General features: G+C 41.9%; 1 protein-coding gene across 1 annotated transcript in view; it reads right to left on the bottom strand.

The window, feature by feature from the left end:
• Positions 1 to 22,699, bottom strand: part of kcnh3 (potassium voltage-gated channel, subfamily H (eag-related), member 3) — a 223,997-nt gene that overhangs the window by 164,368 nt on the left and 36,930 nt on the right. The gene's annotated exons all lie outside the window — the stretch shown is intronic.

Raw genomic sequence — 22,699 nt, 5'->3', positions numbered from 1 at the left:
AGGATCTCCTGAATCGGTTGGGTGAGCAGCTCTGTGACAGCAACCTGCCACTAAACATGCTCCTCCTGTCCATGATGGTGTGCAGTGGGTGGTCATCATCCTCTATAATGGAGAGCAGGTTGTGTAATGTCCTTCTTGTTCATGACTTGCAGCTCGACTCAGGTGTGCACTTAACGGACTCGCGACACAAAGTCTGAATGACTTGCAACTCAACAATTGTGGCTCGATTCTGATGTATGCTTAACTGACTCATGACTCGACTTGGGTCTGTGCTTAACTGACGCGTGACTCAATTAGGACTCTTAACTGATTCGTCACATGAGAGACTTGACGTTTTATTTACTATCCAAAGCCAACAGTGAACCTACATGTGTTTTCTATGTGTAACATTAATGATGCTAAAATGTTTCTTTTAGGGACTATTTTGCCTCTAAGCATCCTCTGCACTTTAAATGCATTTTAAAACATTTTTCAGGCCAAACTTTCTCAAAACTGTCGTAAAACAATGTATCACGCTGCCTGTGCACGATCTGTTCATTTAATAACTTTCTGTGAGGAAGCTTAAATGCTTTGGGTGATCACAGTGAACAATTCTGTCAAACCACTCTGAATGTCTCCATCTCAACAGCTTACTTTTGCAGGAATTCGTGGAATTCCCCGTAAACAACTCTCCTACATTCTGTTAACTTTGACAGCAAAAGGTCCATTAAGGCGGCCAAGTCAACTTCGTTTTTAAAATTAAATTGCCAAATCATTTTTACAGTGTAGGTCTCTAAGGAAACCCCTGTGAAATGCCTCTCCCGTGTTTATCGTTGCCTGCTCCCCAGCTGCCTCGGGCCCATGCCAGCCTTTGTTTGCCCTAATATCATGTGCTAGCACAGCCTGGAACAAGTGACAGGTGGGGTGTAATTTAAAACCCCTCTGTGTGATCTAGTCAGCTAATATCATTGCGCAGTGAGAGGTAAAACGCACTCGCAGGGACAGCGGAGCGGTGGGTTTTTATTAAATTTACTCATAATCGTATTGTGTGCGCTTTAAATCAGTGAGACGTAACAGGCCATTACGGAAGAGCGGTGTTGGGTGCAGCCTGGGGGCTGGGAGTGAAGAGGGGTTTATGATGAGTGTCATGGAAACTGCTCGGTCAACATTTATAAAGGTGCTCAGTGAAGTGTGCCCAGCCAGTCATGGGGGGGATACGGCCTCTGCGTCTTTATACCGGGGGATTTCTTTATGAGCCCCTTTAACAGCTCAACGTGGGGTCACTACGTTGAAATATTTATTAGAGCTTTTGAAAGTTCATAGCTGGACTTCTCACTATATGAAGCATGTTGATGGCCAAATCAGAGTCAGAAGACGTAGATCATGTGATGCAGTTTGAATCTGTATCACACATGTAGGAATAGCTTGCAAATCCTATGTAATAGCACCCCTTACTGTACCGAAGTGATGCATGTACTCTGAGTCAGGTCTGAGGTGGGATCGAAGGCACTGCACCAAAGGGGGTGCCCAAGAGCAGAGATGGGGAGTCGCATGTTGCACTCGAGTCTCATGTTGACTTTTTTCATGACTTGACTTCATCTGACTCGACTCTGACTTGCACTTAACAAACTCACGATTTGACTCAGACATGAGCTAAAATGACTCGCAACTCAACGTGGGTGCAGGCTTGGCAGGCATGTGGCTTGACTGTATGCTTAACTGACTCAAAACGCAGAGTTGCACTTATCTGACTTGCAACTTGACTCAGATGCAAGCTGAACTGACTAATGACTTGAGTCAGGCAGGCACTTAACTGACTCATAACCTGAGTCAAACTATCCCTTAAATGACTCATGACTCGACTCAGACTCCCGCTTAATAAACTTGCAATTTGACATGCATGCAGGCTTAACTGACTTATGGCTCGCTTCGGATGCATGCTTAACTGACTCGACTTGGACTCGTACTTAAACGACTCAAGGCTCAAACCAGACTCCTGCTTAACAAACATGCTTAACTGACTCACAACTTGACGTAGATGCAGGCTTGATTGACTTGTGGCTCATCTTGGACTTATGTTTATCTGACTTGCAACTCAACTCGAATGTGTGCTTAAGTGACCCATGACTTGACTCTAACTCATGCTTAACTAACTCGTGACTTGAGCCGAAAACTCTCCCATAGCTGACTGATGACTCGACTCAGACTAGCACTCAGCAAACTTGCGATTTGACTCCGACTTGATCTTAACTTATTCGCAACTCAACATGGATGCAGGTTTGACCGTCTCATGTCTCGACCTTATCTGACTTGCAACTTGACTTGGATGTGAGCTTAACTGACTCAGGACTCAAATCAGAATCATGCTCAACTGACTTGTCACTCGATTCGGACATGCACGTAACTGGCTCGTGACTTGACTTGGACCCACCCTTAACTGACTTGGGATTTAGAACTCAAGTCAGTCTTCTAGCAGAGATTCTCATTGAGAATGGAGAAGGCTATGACTGTGCTTAGTCCTCTTCTAGGAAACTTACCCTATATTTCCTTTTATTGAATCAAATAGAAGTAGTACAAGGTGCTGAAGAGCATCATAGTGTTGAGAACAATCGATACTCTTTGTTTTCAGTGTATACTGTATGTTTTTAGTACCAACCTACTGTAAATCCTGTTGTGCCATCTGATGCTGGTCTAGACTGTACTGTACATTTTTCATAGACGAGTCTTTCCAGGAAGCATGTTTCCCCAACAACAGTCATTTTTAATTCTCTAGAAGGGTGCACAATCCCTGCCGGCTGGTGTGGTGAGTGTGCTGGTGAATATTTATGAGAATGCCAGAATACTAGCACAGTGCAGTGCAGTTAATAGAAATCAATACAATGGTGAGCTGGGTGACAGCATGCCTGAGCCTAGTGATGAAGAAGAGGACACAGCAAACAGATGGAGGGAACAAGTGATGAGCGCCAATGAAAGATGGGGCAAGGGGTTAAGTGACACCAAACAAGAGAAAAAAGGTCACAGGAGGGCTAGAATTCGCAATAAACAGGCAACCGCCACAAGCCATGTGAATTCTATTGGCAAGAGTACAAGGGATTCAGGGAAAGAGGGGAACTTATCTAAACTGGATTTTCCTTTCGGAGGGGGTGGAGGGACGAGAGATGTGAGGAGGTGCTGCTTCCTCTGACAGATTGGGTCTTCAAGCCTGAATGTGAACGTGCAGCTAATAAAGTTCCATTTCATCTGAGCCACTGGGCAGCACATTCTCCATTCCCCCTGTCTCCACTAGAGGATGTGAGGCAGAGCTTAAAGTGGGATGAAGAAATTATTGGGTGGAAGAGAGGGAGAGAGGTCCATGAATGCAATAAATGAGGATGATATAGCCAGATGGAAATGAGAAGGGAACAAGTGAGGCATGAAGAGATAGGACACAGGACGGGTTGCAGGCCAATAAGTGCAAGGACTGGGAAAATAAATGAGGCAGTTGAAAAGAGCAGAGAATGAACAAGGTGCCTGGTCATGATCAAGAGAAAGGCAAGTCAGGAGAAAATGGACAGAGTGAATGAACATACAGAAGTCTTTGGTGGGAAGGTACAGGCAAAGATGAAGAGTCTGAGTTGCCATGCCATTCCTTTTCAGTCCTGTCAGCGGGCTTGTGGTTGGAAGGGTGATGTATTTAAGCTGAGTTCAAGTGCTACCCCTCGTTCACCCTTGCTCAACAGGACCCTTCATTCTATAATATTCCTGGGAGACAAATAAGTTGGAAGGCCTAGGGGGATCAGGGAGACTGTTTTCAGTTAGGCAGTGATGGATGTCCATTTATCACAGAAGATTGTGAAAGGTTTAAGATGGATCTCTTAGCCTAAATAAGAGAAAGCAGAGTGATCTCAAAGAAGCCCAGGCTTTGTAAAAAAGGTACCTCAAAAAACAACCCAGAAAGCAAACTCCTCCTTTGACAACAGTTTTTACTAGAGAATTTCTTTGTTCTGATTAAGTTCTTCACAACTACCTTGACATTTGCAAGCAATCACATTAGAAAACAGCTTTGCTGATGTGTTTTCTTTGTGCATCCCTACAGCATAAAGAAGGGCTTTGAATGGAAAAATGCTAAGCAGCTGATTAATCATCACCAGGCAACTATTAGTGCTTACAAAGCGAGGTCGCTAAGCCCAATGAGGGCTGAGTCTATTGACTGGCTGTAATTAGCTAGGCTGTGCCGCAGGTGAGGGAGCTAATCTCTGTTAGCATGTGAATTGGCTAATAAACTCAGGCACAGCAGGAATCTGGACTTCCCCTTTGCCCAGACCCTTACTGACTTCTCTCAAGTGAGTAAGCGGAAAAGCAACCAACAGAAGCACTTGCCAGGTAGCCTTAAACTCTTGGATGAGCCCAGAAGGACTGAGCTTGTTTCATGTCTGGGAATTATAGTGGAAACTGATCTGATCTAAAGTCAGAACTTTCTCATGTGGTCAGGTTTAGGATAGACCTTAGGATTGTTTTAAAGGGCATCTTCCAGGGCAATGAGGCCTTTCGTGCAGTGTAATGTCCTTATTGGCTTGACCAATCAAGTACTGTTTAAGGGAGGATAATTTGGGTCAGTTCATTTTCTTTTCACATACTCAAGAAAGTCAAGACTGCTGCAGTAATCAACCAAGTGTCTCCCAGAGGAATAATGCTCACGGGTGATGCGGCCAATGGAATGGATGGGCTTTAGCCCTGAAAAGCAACGCATGGCACTTTCATCGCAGAGCCGCTAATCCTCTCAGAGCCTTCTGCCAGACCAAAGCAAAGTGGATGTGATCTTTAGCCAGCAAGCCTAGCTGTAGCATCGAGTGTGAGCTTTACTCAATAGGCCATCAAAAAGCTGAACACCTGCTGGGTGTATTTCTATGACCTGTAGTTGTTATCCTTCACCTCTTCTCCAGAATTTCATAACTGGATAAGAAGCCTCACTGCATTGATAACATACTTTCACTACTGCCAAGGTAATCATGGCAACTTAGTACAAGTCATTTTCCAGGAGATACTGGTCTGAAAAAAAGATCTAGAAAAAAACTGTATTTCAAGCAACTGTGCAAGACCTGTTATACCACCAAAACTGTTTCCATTAGGTAAACCATGCTTAAAGCCTTCACCCATGTGAGATAGGAGAACATTAAGCTTCACTTTTGCTTCAGATCCACAGGTGTTTCTGTCCATCCTTTCACTGTGAGAAGACAACTCAGCACTATGGCTCTGAAAAGGCATGTCTCTGTCAAAAAGACCTCACTGAGAAAAGGAGACAGACACATCAAACAAAGAAAGAACGGTGGACTGACCACCCCTGAGTCCAGACCTTAACATCATTGAATGTGTTTGGGACCACCTGGATTGTGAGAAGTGGAAAATGTAACCAACGTCTAAGACTGAACTTTGGAGATTTGGAACAATTTCCCAGGAGATTTCTTTGAAAAACTGAACACAAGACTCCCAACATGACTGGGAGCAGTAAAAAAGGAAAGAGGGGACACTCTAAATACTTAAAAACTGACCATTTATTTAGTTGTTGCAGCTTTTGTGTCTGTTAAAAATATATAATTTTTTTCTATTTTTTGTTTTGATGGCTAATGCTGAAAAACGAATACTCTGACCATTTTGATGGGAAATTAAATAAATGAAGGCTTGTCTTTGCCTTTTGCATGGTGCTGTTTGCCCAAAAGTATGCAGACACCCAGTGATGTAAGTAGGCTCCAGTACAAAAAATGAACGCTTTCCCCTTTTGCACAAATGTACTTTCTGTTATAAAAAAGTGGCAATCTAAATTATTTGATTACTCACTGTTATTCTGTTAGTGCTCTCAAGGCATACCGCTTCATCCAACAACATCTAATGTTTGCCAAATGATTGTTAGACTGAATTTTTGAGATTATATTAAATAATGAATGTATATGAATAATGAATGTATCTCATTGCAGATTGTAAGTGATTTGTTTCAAAAAAGCTACCATGGAAAAGATGCATTATGAGTAAGAGACCAAGCCAAGCCTCCCCAGAAGACAGGCACCTTTCCCAAGGTGTTGAAGAGCTGGGAGAGGTGTTGCAGCACCAGTCTTGCGGACAGCAAGGTGCACATGGCCAGGAGATGGACCCGCTCTCATTCAGCTTGGCTGGGACCTGGTAATGAGAACCTAGCTGCATCACATCTACACACCCTATGGCTACCCTTTAAAAAGAGAGAGTTAGAAGGCAGAAAGGGTGAGTTGGGTTAAGCTGGGTGCTGTTCTTACTGTGTGCCTGTTTTGTTTCCCTACACACAATTAGACAACGCCAGACTGACAGGGAATTTTGCCATGTGCCTACACCTGACCCCTGGGATTCTCGCCGCCCCCTTCCCTTTGTGGTGTTTTTTCAATTTTTCCGCTTGGGTTTTCTGTTGTTTCAATAAATGACCCTCTGTTGGGTGTGCCAAGCATTGAAATTTGTCTCGCTGTTGCCTCTGTGTGGCCCCAGGAGTCTTCCTAACACTCAGTAAACATTGTTTTTGTTTGTGGACTGTTAATGGAAGCCAACTAGTCAGATATGTTGTTAAGAGATCTTAGGAGTCATGAATGTACAACTGTGTCAGTATCGACATGAAGGCCCAAGAAATATTTTAGGGACTATGTTCCCCTGTGTGACTGCAACCCTGCACTCCTCTCCAGACGCCCCTTCGAATTAACCACCTCAGCTATCACTGCTGACACATGTTCACCTGTGAATGCACAGCACGTAAAGTCTCCATAGAAAATCAATGACCAACAGAATGGGACCTTCTGGAGCAGCCACATATGAGCCTAAGGTGACCATGCCTAAGGTCAAGCATGAGTACAAATACCCCCAGCATTGGGCTGTGGAGCAGTTCTTTAGAGTGATGGAGCTCCATCCAATATCTTTTGGATGAGTTGGAGATCTGGAACTGACCTTCCAACATCAGTACCAGACCTCACTAATGCTCAATCAAATCCTCACAGCAATGTGAATCTAATGTAAAGTCTTCCAAAAAGAGAAGGGATTGTTACTGCAGGTCCGTGTAAATATCCTTGTTTTTGGAAGGACCTCTGGTGTCTATAGACTTTTAGACATACAATGTACATAATCAAGTGCTATTCTCTGGAAATGGGAGAAAAGGGTCCCAAAAAGCAAAACAGATATTTCTGCTACAGAAAGTGACACATCCCTTTGTCAGACATTGATTGATACCAACATCTTCAGTATTTTCCAACAGCCTGCAAGAAGCCTACTGATGGAGAAATTATCGGCTACAGTAGGGGGTTCCTTCTGGCATGTCCTGGCAGTCTGAGCCAATGATAATCAGATTGTGTGAGGTAAGCCCAATGCGTCCCACACAGAGGAATGGATTTTATAATATTGGACAACAGTGTTTGATAACCAGCACTGGATCCAATGTATGTTAATGCCACAGGATTAATGAGGGATTAGGAATGATCCAACTGGTGGAAAATGGTCTTTTCTGAAACCATTTTTCCATGCCTTGTCATGTAAGGTGTTCAGAGTGTGCTTCACATCAGCATTAGATGCTGGTCAGCAGTGTTGGAGTGGCTATAAAGAGGTGTCCACACAGGCCAGCGACTGGACTTTCATCCAGGAGAGTCTTTTATAACAATCTGAAGGACCCTCAGAAATAACAGCAAGGGAAGCAGCACTGCTTTCTCCACAAACCTGAATTAGCCCTTATTGTTGCCTGTGGGGAAGACATGTTCTTGGTTATGATTCAGGTGGATGCAGTGAACATATAGCTGCCAGAACAAGACCTTATATCTCTTGATTTTTCTTTTTTATTTTGTTACAGAATTATTACAGGGACATGGACAATATGTTCCCACCCTGATGAAAATACAGCTGGTTTCAGATGGTCTAAGCTGGTCTTTGGTGATGTAGGTGGTCAACAAACTGAACATCCTGCTGTACAAGATGAAAACGTACCCTTTACTGCTTAACTAACTGGTTAAGTTGGTAGATTAACTACCTGGTTGACCAACACAGGGTATGTTTTCATGTGAGTTTGATGAGTTAGCTCAATGTTTCCCAACCCTGGTCTTGGAGGCCCACTGTCCTGCAAAATTTAGTGTTTTCCTTGCTTAAATGCATCCATTTCCACTCAGAAGGGCTGTTGGATCAGGTGTGTTTGGAGCAGGGAAAACTCTAAAACATGCAGAGCAGTGGGCCTCCAAGACTATGGTTGAGAAAAACTGGTTTAGCTTCTCTTCCAGCACAACCAATTTGACCAAGTTGGTCAACCATGCACATAATCCCACCTCAGAATGCCAAACAACCCATTGCATACCTGTTGTGACCTCAAATATTATATATATGCCTCCATCCCATTTGCATGGAATCAGCAGCCCAATCCATTTCCATCTGGTCAACCAGCTTGGTCATGGTGGTCATTTTTGTTGAGACACTAACATTCCCACCATACTGCTTTTTGCTGAAGGTAAGATGAAACTATTATGTAGCTGTCAAGAATCACTTTGGCACAGGGGTGGGAACAGACAGACTGAGCCATCAGATAGAGTGAGGTCTGTTCTGTGGCCTCTGCTCTCTCGCTCAGTGCACCGAATGACACAACCTCAGATTCTCGAGGGGAACCTGTCACAGACACGTCAAGCTGATGCAAGGGCATGGGTATGTAGTCACCTGTCAAAATGAGCAAAGCATGTCTGGGTGAGGTGGATAAAAGAATCTGGTGTGCCGGACAGTGAAATGTCCCTTTGAGGAACGGAGGTCTACTATCAAACAGTGCAGATCAGTACAGTACAGATTGGTCTATTGGTCTGATTTGGATCCTGGATTCCTGGAGGCCCGGTGTCCCACAAATTGCAGTGTTGAGTTGGCCTCTTCCTTGAATTGACTTTAGTTACTATTGCCACAATCTTTGTTTCCCAGAGAGTTCCAGATAAAGGCAGACGATATCTGAGGATGAGAACTGAGTACACAAGCACTTTATTTGGATCAGATGTTTGATGTAGGCACAAGTTTAGCGAAGCAATTACCCACACAAAAGATAAAAGCCAAATGCACGTATTACTACCACATGACATTAGCCAATGATTTGCTGTAAACTAACTAAAATAGTCATTTTGATACTGTCTTCTCAAACAGTGACTTGTGTTCAGTTCAACCTCATAGCTTTCCCAGCTGAGGAAGACTCTCAGAGTGTTCCAGCTGCCAAATCCTTGTGAGCTTCCCCTGAGTATTTCAACTACAGCAGCTGCTTACGGACTCACATAGTGTCAAAAACCCACCAGAAGAAGCCCTCTTTACACTTCACAGATGCCTCCTATACAATTGTTAGTTTGACCACGACTTTACCTCCAAGATAACATCTAGCAGTTCTTTTTGTCTTGCCCCCTAAAAAGTCCCTACAAGTGTTTTCCCCTCTTTAACACCCCCACTCTAACTCAGGAAGGGCTTGATATTTCGCTGAAGAGTTGAAAAAGGTGTGATGAAGCAGGGAAAACAATAACAAATGCAGAATAGGGGGCTTCCAGGATCATTTACAGTTTCTACACTCATTATAGTTGAGTTGAGCTGGAACCTACATTCAAGTGAGTGCTGCTTTGATTACATAGTGACTCTAGAACAATTACAACAAGCATGATTCCATAAAATAAAAATGAACTTATAAATACAGACGTGTCACGGGGGCTTCTCTAAAGGCCTAGAAGGTCCTAAGGGTTCCCTACTGATATTTACCATTATCAGAGCCCTGCAAACACAGTTGTCCAGTTCAAAACATGCACATAATCCCACCTCAGCATGCCAATCAAAGCAGCACATACATTTTCTCGCTTCAAATATTCTATATGAAAAAGCCTCCATCTCATTTGCTCGGAATCAGCAGCCCAATGCTTTTCCATCTCACTATTTCTTATTTTCCCAGTATTGACTTTTCCCTCCTTCTTCCCCAAAACTGGATATTCATTTTTTTATATGTCAAACTCAGTCCAAGCATGAAACCAGCTTTACTAAACCCAAAAACTTCAATCGACTTGCTGAGAGAAAATCACTGCCAGCAATTCTAAGGGAAAAAAAGCAGATAAGCGCTATTGAATATTAAATACTCCATTAAAAACATCACTTTCCCTTTCACACATATGTGTGCACATATGCACACAGACACACTTTGTCACAGTCAAAGAAACAGTCGTTATTACTTTCAGTTTATCTGGATCCCTGACCTTGTTTCTCCCAGCCGGAAGAAAAACAAGCACGGCTGAAGCTTTCAAGGGAGTTGGATCCTGAGAGGCCAACCTCTTCCTGTCCTTCCTGTCTTGATGCTCTATTCCAATATAGTGCTGCACCAGGGCTTCATTCAACTGACGTCATTGCCTTTTCCTGGTGGAGTGCTGTCTCCAAGTCACTTTGCACAGAACTGATTTATACAGTCCAAACATTAGCGCCAAGAGACATAAGCAGAAAGAAAACAAAGCCCCAGCTCCTGTAAACAGTACCTTCTTACCACAACCTGCATAACTCAAATGCCTCTAGTGTATTCCATAGGAAAGTGGTAAATTGTTTCTCTTAAGCTGTGAGGGTGACAGGACACTGTTCACGAGAAGAATTTTCTCATGTAGGTCCTTATTTATGAAAATCACTGTTTACCTTTTAAGGGTCGCAAATTAATTAAGAATGAATAATAATTCGTTTTTAAGTAACCATTATTTTTATATTAGGGGCATCACAGTGGCATAGTGGGCATAGAGCGCTGTCGCCTCACAGCAAGGAGGGCTTGGGTTCGAGTCCCTGGCCAGATGACCAGTCAGACTGTCTGGACATGCTAAATTGCCCCTAGATGTGAATGTGTATGTCTGTCTGTCTGCCCTGCGATAGACCAGTGACCTGTCCAGGGTGTCTCCTGCCTTTCACTCAATGACATCTGGGATAGGCTCTAGCACCCCCCCCACCCCCCCACCCCACCCCGTGACCCAGAAGGAGAAGCGGCTTAGAAGACGACTGAGCATTTTTATATTACTTAAGTACTAATTAAACATTTTTACTAATAAAGCACTTAGTAATTAGTTGCTGAGTACATACTTACCTGAACGTTGAGTCATATAAATGTCATTATATGACTCAACTTTCAGGTAAGTATGTACTCAGCAACTAATTACATTCTCATGTCACTTATTTATATGAGTAAACACACTTAAGTCATTAGTGTAATCACTGGCAGAGTAATTAAGCTGTGAAATAAGGACAAACTACACTTTCGATTAACAGTGTACTTAAATACCAATTACTAAGTACTTAATTAGCAACTAATGCTTATAGAATAGTTAATTAGTATATAAATAATGAATAATTTATTAGCAAACCCTTAATGTACACAATTGACACTTAATGTAAAGTGTTACCAAATAGCTGCAGGTTCAACTGCCTGGACTGAATTTGCCTTTCATTCTACAATCAAATTGGACTGCATTCGTCTCTGACGAAGAAGAGACTGTAAGCGTGGAAGATGAACTCCGAGCCAAGAAAGAAAGAGATTGGTGAAAAGAAAGCGAGAGATATAAATGTCCAAAAAAAGAACTGTCTTGTTTGTTTTCCAGTTTTGTTGTTCATCTTGTCTGGTATTCTGAGCAGCTGCCGTCTAAGATGATGGGTGAGCCGCACTGCTCTTAAAACAGGACTGAACAGGAGGGACTGATTCTTTACAGCTCTGCAGGACCTGCTCCTCTGCTGGAAAGCCCAGAGAATGAGAGCTGATGGAGAGATGGTCAGATCAGCAGGAGCTGGGAGTATGAGAGAAGAAGAGAGGAGAACAGAAGAAGGCCAACTAGGACAGCGGTCAATTTCAATTTGTTCGGTTTGACGTCATTTGAACAGGGATGGAGGGCATAGTTGATCTCCCGTGAACTGAAATGACCTCCTGAAGTGATTCTGAATTAATAGAATTGATGGTCCCACTTAATATTAGCTACTCATTAATAACTATGTGGTTACATATTAATAATACATGTAATAACAATATAACTAAAATGTACCTGCATAGAACCTTCATTTCCAAAAGGGTAGAATATTACAGCCCTACTTTTGATGAGCGAGCACTGCTACAGGTGAATAATAGTAACCATGTAATAACTATATAATTAAAGCATATAATATAATAACTATGTAGCTACACCTTAATGTAATTAAGAGAAAATGTGGTCCCACATTATATTAAATGTCTCTAATAAGTGTGTAGTTACACATCAATAACATATGTAACAACACTGTAACTACCGAGGATGTAACCAATGTTACAGACGGATTACAGAAGTGCAGTCTGGGTAATTGCACGTGTGTAATAACTTCAGTTTTGCCTCTTGTAATTACACAAGTGTATCTTTTTGATGGTTTTTTTTTTTACATATTACATTGTTTTACATTATTACTGTGTAATAACTGTGTTGTAACAAGGTATACGACCCACATCACATTAGTTGCCATTCTATAATTAACACTCTGTAATTGCACCGTATCTATATATCAACTGTGTAATTATGTAAGGCGTACTTCTGTAACAGTGACTAAATCATTAGTAGTTACATTGTTGTGGCATTTGTTGTTCACATGTAACTACACAGTTATTAGAGATGCTTAATATTAAGTGCAGCCAATAATGTTATTACAACTATCAATGCATCTCCAGTTGTTACACACTTGTTGCACGCATTGTTAATGTGTAAAGACACAGTTATTCACAGCCCTTAATTAAAACTCTTGTTTCTGCTGGTAATAACTGCAACGTCTTAATCCTAAGACCTCAAACTTAGTCTTATTGCTCTGAAACCATTGCAGGTTGTGTGGTAACTAATAAATGAGTTGTGAGTGAGGAATTGAAGTGGACCCACATACAGGCCCTTATATTTTAAGGGGTTAATAAATAGTGAGCCAGTAGCTGTGAAACAGCATGTTCCACACCTCTGTCCTATGTTTCACTCTAACCAATCTAAAAGACAATATCATTTCTCCAGTTAGCATCAGATACAAGCCCTGGCACAGGCTACAGCAATATCCACAGCCTTTTGTGTCTGCTGGCCTCAAGGCTCTGAACTGAGCACCTCCATTACAGCTGGGCAACACAATAGCAGGACTGGGAGACGCCACTCAAACCCAATCTGTTCCGTTGTATTATGACAGACAGGTTTAGCTGCTGTTTGAGGGACCCAGTGCTCTTTCCCTACAGGCTCTCTCTCTCCTCCCCCCACCCCAAGTGCTCTTCCCTAGGGATTAATATAACCAACCCTGCCTCTGAGAGCGGAATTGGCACAGTAGGTGCCCCTGCACCGTGGAAAACACGTCCCAAATCCTAGCAACTACGCGAATTATGGGGTTAAATGACTGAAATCCGACGACAGTTATTTTAGGATTAGTGCTATGTCATATGTACATTATTGTTTATCTGTAATTGCACAATTAGAATATTTAAATGCATGGTAATTAACTAGCATCTGCACTTTTTATGTTTGTTTGTATGTCAAAAAATGCCAGCTGCCCTTTACATGGTGTCAAAATTTCCCGATGAATGGGAAGCCCCAAAATGATGGGCGATAATTGTTTTTTCCATAAACTTGCATTCAAAGTTAAGAATTTCCCAATAAATCTATAAAGCTGCTTTACTGGGTTCTGCTAACTTTGCTTCCTAATGTCTCTGAAGAGCATCAAATCAAGTTTAGTGGTAGCAGGAAAAAAAAAGGAAACTGGCATTTAATATATTTCACATGGTAATACATGATCTGACTAAGACACATCACAGGAACAACTTCATCAAATTAATGAGATGCATTGATTGATTCTCTCTCTAAATCTGAAATCATGAATGTTTCTTAGTTTGGGGAAACGTTCCGCACCCCAAGCTGGAGAATTTGAATGTTTACCAATGTATTTGTCCTATAGTCAATCAAAAAGTGGTACTTTGAAAAGTGGTAGGTCAAATGCCTGCTCACCCCATGGTCCCAGCAGCCATGCGTGAAGAACCCCTTTTATGAGGGTAAAAAACCTCAGCAACAACGTTTTAACATCTACAAGCTACAGCTGAAGCACCTCTCCTCCTCTCTTCCATGTTCTCATCCCAGGCTCCGGGATGCTCTTTCCTGAGAAGGCCATTCAGATCCGTGTAGAGTCTGCATGTCTCCATGGCAAGAGATAGCAAGTGTTACTAAGATGCCAATTAGGATGCACCATGCTTGAAGTGTGTGTGTGTCCAATCATGAAGGTGACCTGACACCTCTTTGTTGTAATGTAATTAGGCTTTACATGGACAGAGAGAGAGGAACAGAAAGAAAGCAAGAGAAAGTAGAAGGTAATCTTCTTACTATCCTTTGTTTCTTGTTTGCATCCTCTGTTGTCATCCCATGTGTCATTCCCAGAGAGAAAGGTCACTGGGCATGCTCAGTGGAAGCAGCACTGTAAGACCGCTGTGTGATGTAGTGCATGCTGACAGGTGGTCAAGTTACGAGCGTGTCGTTATATCACGGCTGTGTTACATCACAGACTGTCCGAAGTGAAACTGCAGTGGTGGTGGTTGTTGTTCAGGCTGTGGACTCCACAGTATGCTCTTCCTCATGAAGCATTAAGGGGCGTTCAGTTGACACTGTCTTTAAGCACAAGGTGCACCACATTGCACAAAGAGCAGGACACTCTTTTTAGGAGGCTGGGTAGCAAAAATTGGTGAACATGAGACATTGGTTTAAGAGAATGTGAAAGAATGTGAAAGTAAAACAACATTATACATAATAATAAATAGCCATTTCCACATTCAGAATCTCTATATCAAGTGCTGTAAAGCTCTGGGTGCAATAGGATTTGTGGTTTCTAGCATTCTCTAACATCTAACGAGACCGCTGTGTGATTTTCCCACGTTGAGTTTAATACTGGACAGACTTGTGAACTGAAAAAAAAAATATTTTTACATTGTATACTGCAGTTTTTAGTGAATCCATTAGTAAATCCTTCAAATTAAAGCCTAGCTGGGAGCCTATAAGTCTGTTAACTTTTGAACAAACAACTGTTTGTATTTTTTAAAATAGCTGAAATGATTCTTGAACCTAGTAGTGCTAGTTGGGCCTGGTCAGGTTGGGTCTCAAAGTTGTAGATTTAGGTTCTGGTTCCAAATTTAGTAGCAGAAGTCAGACCCAGTCAGGTCAGGTCTAAAAGTTGTGGACTCGAGGTCGAGTTCAATTGGGTCAGGTCAGATTTAAATTTCAAATTTTTTAATACCAGTTGGACTGAGGCAGTTTTCAAAGTTGCGGGCACAGGTCGAGTTTGAGTTTCAAGTTTAGCAGTAACAGTCAGGCCCAGTCAGGTCTAAGAGTTGTGAGGCCAGGTCAGGTTGGGTTGGGTTTGAGTTTCAAATTTAGTGGTGCCAGTCTGGTCAAGTTGGGTCTCCAAGTCTCCATGGCTCTGGGTCAGATTTGGGAGAGTTTACAGTTGCAGGTACGAGTCAGCATTGAGTTTCAAACTTAGTAACACCAGTTGGGCTGAGCCAAGCCTCAAAGTCCCAGGTATGCATCAGGTTTGGGTTTCAAATTTAGCAGTACCAGTCAGGCCTGGTCAGGACTATGGGCTTGGGTCAGATCAGGTCTCAGAGTCACAAGTATGGTTTTCATTTGAGAGTTTAAATTTAGTCGAGTCAGGTCTCCAAGTCATGGGTTCGATTCTGGTCCTAGGTTCAAGTTTAGCAGTAGCAGTTCGGCCTGGTCAGGTTGAGAATAAATGTGGGTTCAGATCTGGACGAGTTTTAAAGTTGCTGGTATGGGTCATGCAAAACACTCTTCAAATTGAAAGGTTTTTTGATAGAAACTGAGTTTCCTGCTACATTAGGTTGAGTAGGATTCTTATCAGCATTCTGCAAAGCTTGTCCAGCCTCCCAACAGAAGCTATAAAAGAATGCATTTGCAGGATGAACATGAAGAGGTCAATAAAGATGCACTAGACATACTCTCCCTCTCCACATGATTATAGTTAAAACGATGAAGAGTATATGATTGCGCCTGCAGGTAATGTCCACCCTCCACTGTCCGACTCAGTACAAACCACATTTCGCTCTAGATCATCGTCAAAGCACTTACAACCAACTCCTACAAATAGTACACTTCACTTTTACTCTTGTCACTCATCATTTCACTCTCTTTTCTGCTTCCACATAAAGGACCCACAAAATGTAAAGAGCCTGCTATGAAAGGGTAGTGACTCGCTCTCAGTGCTTTGATAAAAAAAAAACCTTGAAAAGCTCTGAAACGGAGTGCCTCTTCAAGAAATGCTTCAACAAGTGATCCAAATATTAAGATGATGTATGAATAACCTTCCCTTCATCTGTCTCTATTTCTTTTTGCCTGTGATAAATGGAGAGAATTTAGGACCCTCTCACTGGTGTCGCTGCAGCCCGCCACGCTCCTTCTTAGGCTGGGATTAAGGAGTGTGGCTGGCACCTCAACTGGAGAAGTTCTTACCCACATCACCAGTTGAGCCTGACTGGATGAGGGTGAAGCAAAAAATTGGCCACACCAGCTAAGAGGGAGAACGAGGCATTTCAAGTGGACTAATTGAAGTTAGTTTGTTTCCAGGTGTTGATCACGGGTAGAGCTACATGTACACAAGTTAAAACTTGAATAGATTGTTCCTTTGGTTTTACAGGTTTTGTAAAGAAAAATGGCAATTTTATATGTGATGCTATGGCAAACCAAGAAAACTCATCTGTGCTTAGTTGTGATGAAAGGGAACTTTGGTCAAAATAGCAAGAAGCCGCCAGTCTCATGATAAACTGTACAAAATAATGCGGTTATCCACGATTAACTGCATAGAATAGCGCTATGAATTGTGATTCGTTATTTTAATCATTTTACAGCCCTCCTTTTGACAAGTGTTGAAATCCAGATGAAGTCAACTGGACAACATTTGGAACTTGGCAAGGAGCCCCCACTCTTACAAGTAACTGAACAAAATAATGCTATTTAATCACACTATCAGCAATAAAGGTACTAAACTGTCGCTGAGGCAGTGCCCCTCTTGTTACAGGGGTGGTACCCTCAAGGGTACATCTCAGTACCTTTAGTCAGGGAACATAACTGAACCATAATCGACTGAAATGATATTTTCTAAATTGTACTGACCCTGTCTCGTCTTTTATTTGACTTTTATTCTATTGTTCTGTTTTAAAATGTTAGGTTATGAAAAGGTACAAATGCATACTTTTCATCTAAGAAGCAAATATTTAAGGTACTCAATTGGATGGTTGTACCTTTCAGAGAACACTTGCATTGTTTTTTTTTGATGAACAAAAAAAAATGTACCTGCATAGAACCTTTATTTCCAAAAGTATCGAATTTTGCAGCCGTACTTTTGATGAGCGATGCATTACCAGAGAAAAGTCCATTGGACAACATTTGGAGCTTGACGAGGAATCAAGGCCAAAGGAGGCAGGGCACCTTTCCGGATTTGCTGTATTGAGGAAATTTACCTTTTCCCTTTGCTTTAAGCTACACATTCTCATAGACAAAGCGTTATCGACAGTGCAAGGATCAAAAAGCATGCTCCTCTGCGGATGCCTGACAGGGCTTTCATCACCTAAGAGCTAGCACTTTGAGAAGAAGAATTGGATAGGGATGAACTCGGAGAATTATTGGGAGAAGATTAGGTTGAAGATGGAGTGGGAGAAATGTTATAATAGGTTAAAAATGTTCTTGCTCCTGAAAAAGAAGGAATTGTCATTTTGAAGAAGCTGCTAAAACAGCCACAAGAGTGCCTGACAAACCTGACATGCATTTCCTTTTAGGCGCAATGCAGGGAAAGAGCCATTGTGTAAGGCAAAAATAATGTGCCTCTGCAATTTGGCCCTTTTGTCACCTTTGGGCTCGAGCTGTCATGAGGTGGGAGATTGCGGTCAGGGGCTGCAGTAATGAAGATGATTGGCACGCCTTGGTGAGCCTTGACCGGCAAAAGCCTGCAAGGGCCGTGTCCCTTGCACCTCGAGTTTTCCATGGTAACTCACAGCTCTCATTTTCCTAGCCGCAGTTTCTAAATCACATCAAAGTGACTGGCATAACCAGCATCATTTTCATCATCAAGGCTCTAATATTAGATCTCAGTGTGAGAGCATGAAAAAAGGCTGAACACAAATAAAATAACAACCTCCTCAAACTCTTTATTCTGTCTATAGGTTAAAAATCCCATCCCGCCCTCCTGGATATTAACCTGTTATCGATATGCTCATTTGTATTGACTCACATTTATTTAAGACTTCCTAAGAGAGGTTCTATTTTTTCAGCGAGGGGTTATGAAAAGCCTTCTGCCTCGCACTTCATGATCTGAACCCATTAATGATCTAAATCCGTTTATCCCATCCCGCTCTACAACCCCCGCCTACAGGCTGCCCACCCCTTGAGCTCAGCTTTCAATCAGAATGATGCAGAACAAAAGGAAACAGACAATAAAAACTTTGCTCAATGGAGGAAAAAAGGAGCACAGAGACAAAAATTTATATAATATTCATTGTTTTCTGTTTCCATTATCCAAGTGCTTTATACCCAGAAAGCGGTGACAAGTTTTCAGAAAAGGCAAGACTTTTTTCAGGTGATTCAACAGAATGGTTTTTAATGTGTATTAAGGCTGTGTTAAGGTCAAACGTTGACATTCAGCTGGTTAATTTTCATTCTGGAAAAACAAAAGGTGCACAGAGAGATTCATTCCCACTAATTAGCTACTTTTTTAATCATTACACTTTTAACAAGGACTGAAAGTGGTTGGAATGGATGATCTGCTATCTTGCAGGGGCAGTTGTGGGCTGGAGGTTAGGGACCCAACCTTGCAACTGGAAGGTCACCAGTTCGATCCTCTAAACCAACAGTACATGACTGAGGTGCCCTTGAGCAAGGCGACTAACCCCTGACTGCTGCCTGGGCACTGCTCCAGGCAAGTGTGCTCACTGCCCCCTAGTGTGTGTCTTCACTAGTGTGTATGTGGTGTTTCACTGCACAGATGGGTTAAAATGAGGTGAAATTTCCCCATTGTTGGACTAATAAGGGTCACTTAATCTTTTCAGGCCTTAATTCTTTGGTTTTCAATGTCATCACTTTGATTTCTTGTGGGCGGTTAAGCTGTTATAAACTCGAGGTGGAAAAGGTTGAGATCCCCTGCTGTACACTATCAAACATTTGGGAGCATCTAGCTTAACTTAAACCTTACATTAGAAGGCAGGATATCCCCAAACTGCTGATAAACAGTGGGATCTCGCAGCAGGAGTCTACTGACCAGCCATTCTGTGTGATGATGCCATTTGGTACATCCCACTCATCCCCTTCCCAAACAGAATCACCTGTGAACTTATCAGTTCTACACTTTGCAGGCCCAGTATTATAAGCGCAATTTTAAAGAACAGAAGGAGCTTAGGTAGCGAATGGTCCAGACAGCACCAAAGCTTAGTAAATAGCCAGTAGCCACTAAACCAAATTATGAATATGAGGTCAGGCCATTTAAAACAACAATGCCAGGATGGACAGTTTCAAAAAGTTCACTCATAGATCAAAGCAGCACGTTCCCAGAATTAGTTAGGTCCACCTAGTGTTTCTTGTCAAGATTGCCCTTTGTCGTCATTTTTGTTTGTTTCTCTCTTTTTTTTTTTTTTGGCTGTGAGCGACTCAGAAGGCTTGGAAGGCTGCGCTGGGACTCACACTTCGTGACTTGGCGTGTTCAAGCGGCTCCGAGCAGTGTCATGGTTACCGCGAACACTTGCAGAGACATCCAGAGAGAGTATCTACAGCAACGAGACCTAATATCCATAGCTTAACTCTGCATCTATTAGCCAAGGAAACACAGCTTTACACTGCTTAATGTGATGTTAATTACCATCGTATAAGCAGAAACTTGTGCCAGATTCTCAAGAACTGGGGCAAGCTGAATATAAGTGCTATAGAATTTATGGCCTTAAAAATAAAGGACCCGCAAAGGTTCTTTGGAGTGATGTCTCTGAAGAACCACCTTTCATGCCCTAAAGACCTTTTTAAAAGATGAGTCTTCAAGTGCATTTTTCTTTAATCATGCAAAGGATTCTTTGAGAGTTTATGATTCTACATGGAGCCATTTTATTACTAAAGAACCCTTGCAGAACCATCTTTTTAAGAGTGAATGGTAGGTGAAATTTGCAAGGGTGAAGAACCTTTTCAATGCTCTTATCAATGGTTCTCATACAGGTCCTCAGGGCCTATCAGGCTGACTGCATTTTTGCTTGATCCCAACTCCCAACACTTAGAGATAGGGCGAAAATGTGGATTAGGGGTGCCCAAACTTTTTGTCATGGGGGCCAAGGTGCAATGTTTTTGGAGGGCCAGAAAGACAAAAAGAAAAAAGAAGACACTTATAAAGAAGATACATGTGTTTCACCTGCGGTTTATGAAAATCTATAACATTACTCATTATTTTCTTAGTAACATATTCATTTTTTGAAAAGTACAACTTTCCAAATCTGTAGATCACAAAATGAATGAAAGATGCAGGGAAAATGGGACTCCTGACCACCATGCAAGGGTTGGTAGCCCACCAAAACCACTACAAATGCTACCTAAGGTCAGGTTCATCAGTCAGACCTAGGTTTAGCCATGACTTTGCTGAAATAAAGAAATTTTATTCAACTTTTAGACACTAAAAGCTAGAGTCATATCCTGAATTGACCTCCTGCCCTGACATGGGACACCAAGTGAGCATCAGCAAGGCCTGCCGCTGTTCTCTGACAGAGGAAAGTAAGCAATATTAAAAGCCCATTTGAGCTAATGTTCTTCAATGAGACGGCGCTCATCAAATGGCCGGCTGTTGGTGAAACGCTCCGGGCACAAGCAGGCCTACCAAGAAAAGGCGCACTTCTTTTTTCTCCAGAATTACATGTGAAAAGAGCACATCCACCCCCTGAGTAACACACCATTATAGAGCACAAATAGCCCACAGTCAGTGTGCATGGAAGCAGAAACGGAGGGCAGAGGAAGGTAAGTAATACAGTGAGCTCTGGCGGTGCTTTCACTGGCACAAAGAATAAAGTTGTACTGGATGGAAAAATCACAGTTTATAGGATAATGACTGTGATCCAACACAATGAAAAGGCAACTGGCAGCAGCAACTAGAGGTAGCCAGTGTGTTCAAAGGAAAAAAACTGCCTACAGCAGAGTGCAGAATATAATGTCCTGCAGGGCGAAGCAGTTTGATTGAACAGGTTAACTACATGCAGTGAATGAAAGTAATGAATAGAACACACATATTAATAATAAAAGTGTATTTTTTTCTTCAACCTGTCAGCTGATAACTTTTAAAAGCGGAACACCAACCCAGACATGTAGGTATGCTACGGGTCAAATGTTGGGGGACAACTTTTCCCCCTATGTAATCCCACCTGACATCATGCATGGGTTCTTAATGTGAGCTCTGAAGTGGTCTCTGTTACGCTGTTCATTACGAAAAAAAAACAGACACTGAAGTACAAATTCTGGGGAAAGTCATTGTTCAGCTGCTTCATACACAATCAGAGAGCTTCTGTCTCTGGTATTCTTAACTAACTGGAGCCGCAGCACTGCTCGGTCTCAGGGTGGCGCTGTAGCAAGCTAGTTCAACCAGTTGATCCTTCATAGCCTGGCAACTGCAACTATGCCCAAGATACTGTACCTAAAATATAACAATAAGCCGCTGCATGTTTGTAGATGTGAAAACTCGGCCAATTTCGCAAGAGACTGACATGAACTGTTATTCATTCCTCATACCGAAGACAGAAGAGCAGGTAAGTAAGCTCAGTTAATGTGTGGAAAAGCGTATTACCAAAATAGAAAAGATCATTACCAGAAGAAGAGCTGTTAAACCAAACACTTTGTTGGCATTGAAACTTTAGCAGCCAGCCAACATGAGATCCCCTGAATATCAGGGGGTTTTCACACACTGATTGCTAGTTCATCTACAATGTATTAAAGCATACTTTAAACAGACATAGCTTTAAAACATACTTACATACTTCGTAAAGAATACACTTAAATTAGAACTATGTTAGAAACTCACACACACACACACACACACACACACACACACACACACATACATACATACATACATACATAGTGAATCGCCACTATGTGAATCACCATAGGGTTAATCTGGGTCTGGGAAGTTTGCCAATGATCTTTAAATAAGTCTATTATTGATATTTTTTATAAGAATTTACTGTTACATTTATATTGTGCCCACTAGGCACATAAATATGTAAATGATAACCAAATAAGCCCAATATTTTCACTATTTAGTGTGCTTTTATTACATATTCCATTGCTTTCTCCGAAGCTCAGTCTATATTTTTCCTTTTCCAAAATGCTGTTGACAGCACAGTTGTATTTGGTCCATTGGTGGTTTAATCACCTGAAAGGTTTGAGTGCTGATGAGTGCAAACATGACAACTAGGAAATAAAATGTATAGACTTTACTTCCATAAACTGCCACTAATACTGTCAATAATGTTTATATATGCGACAATGTTTTCCTCCGAGTTAACTTACTTAATATGTTATGTCATTGAAAACCGACAAGGTAATTGTATTACATTGTGTTGTAAATTGCATTGAAAATGTTCAAGTGTCCTCAGGCAATTTACTCAGGCTACATCGGTCCATTCTGCACTTCAAAGACCAGCACTGGATTCATAAAATTCACAGGACTGCACATAATAGAATATGTG

This window comes from Pygocentrus nattereri, chromosome 6 (assembly GCF_015220715.1).
Source record: "Pygocentrus nattereri isolate fPygNat1 chromosome 6, fPygNat1.pri, whole genome shotgun sequence".
In the NCBI taxonomy this organism is placed as follows: Eukaryota; Metazoa; Chordata; class Actinopteri; order Characiformes; family Serrasalmidae; genus Pygocentrus; species Pygocentrus nattereri.
This window is presented reverse-complemented; position numbering and strand designations above follow the sequence as displayed.